The following is an 804-nucleotide window of genomic DNA, read 5'->3' as shown; positions in this document are numbered from 1 at the left end:
TATATATATATATAAATATATATATATATATATATATGTTTTAATTGTGTGTCTGTTTTTATCAGCTCGCCGATGTAGATGTGCTTACGTCTCCCTGATGAAGCTGTTCGGCTAAAGAATTCGATTGAATAAGTACCAACATTACAAAGAATAAGTCCTGGAGAAGATTTGTTCGACTAAAGACAGTGCTCCAGCATGAACGCATTCAGATGAATGAAAGAAGTAAAAGAATGGTTTGTGTTTTCGTATGTGTATACGCGCACAAACACACAATTTTGCATCTGTCGGAGTCAACTATTTAGTATTCCGCTCATGACATTACATGTTGAGTTTTTTCATTGTCACGTGCATCATGAACGAAGTTCATAGGTAAACTGCTCCATTTAATACGAATATATATTGGAATCAGCTATGCAGTCTATCCGATATTTTCCTAATCAGGTTCTGTCCAAACGTCTGGCCCAAATCGTGCACCGATCTAGTGCAATTATACAATATAATTGTGAATGGTATCAGGTGGTGTGATCGAACCCCGAAAGCCTTATTCAGAAATGAATCTCTGAACCCGTCAACAATGCCTCCTGTGTACATACATAACTCTGTAGATACACACATACACACATGCACACATACATATATACAGACATACATATACACATACACATACACACATACATATATACAGACATACATATACACATACACATACACACATATATATATATACACATATGTATGCATAACTAGAAGGATGAATATATATATATATACACACACATATATGCATATACATATACATATATA

The sequence above is a fragment of the Octopus bimaculoides genome, chromosome 19 (assembly GCF_001194135.2).
Source record: "Octopus bimaculoides isolate UCB-OBI-ISO-001 chromosome 19, ASM119413v2, whole genome shotgun sequence".
Classification (NCBI taxonomy): Eukaryota; Metazoa; Mollusca; class Cephalopoda; order Octopoda; family Octopodidae; genus Octopus; species Octopus bimaculoides.
The sequence above is the reverse complement of the archived record's forward strand: the minus strand, read 5'-3'. Positions refer to the sequence as shown.